The sequence below is a fragment of the Wasmannia auropunctata genome, unplaced genomic scaffold (genome assembly GCF_000956235.1).
Source record: "Wasmannia auropunctata unplaced genomic scaffold, wasmannia.A_1.0 LD336047.1, whole genome shotgun sequence".
Taxonomy (NCBI): domain Eukaryota; kingdom Metazoa; phylum Arthropoda; class Insecta; order Hymenoptera; family Formicidae; genus Wasmannia; species Wasmannia auropunctata.
In genome coordinates, this window is record NW_012026843.1 from 704192 (window position 1) to 704764 (window position 573).

Sequence of the window (573 nt, forward strand, 5' to 3'; positions counted from 1 at the left end):
AGCTTTAAAATGCTTTTTTGATCTTTCCGATACGATCATTTTTGACGAAGTTACACTCTCTTGAAATTTGCCTATTTTTAGTGATCAGAATGGATGATGCTTTAATTTTGCTGTCGAGTGTATATACAATAGTATATGGGGCATTCCATTCCAAGTGTGCCACCCGTGAACTTTTGGATTTTTGATTTGGCTGAAATTTTTATATATTATTGTACCCATCAAAAGAAGTTACCATAAATTTTTTCAAATTTTTTTATCAACCTATAGTCATGAGATATGAATTTTTTACAAAATTCGCAGTTTCAATTTTCAAATGCCTATAATTCTTTACGAAAAATAATCCAAATGAAAATTTTTTTTTAAATTGTTTTTTTCTTTACTTAAAAAAAAATATCAAAAAATTTTTTCTAAAATTGTTTTCAATTTTTTTTTTAGTTTTAAGTAAAATTTTATCAGTTTTTGAAAGTATGACACATTTAATTTTTTTCAAAAAATTTTCATAAAAACTTTGATTAATTTAATGATTTTTAAGACTAGTCCGATCGTGGGGAAGCTTTTCCTTCTATTTTTTTT

The 573-nt window shown here is 24.6% G+C and overlaps 1 protein-coding gene across 1 annotated transcript in view; it reads right to left on the reverse strand.

Annotated features, from left to right (window-relative positions):
• The window catches only part of LOC105451699 (ATP-binding cassette sub-family D member 2-like), an 83826-nt gene that overhangs the window by 55285 nt on the left and 27968 nt on the right, over nucleotides 1-573 (reverse strand). The window lies entirely within an intron of this gene.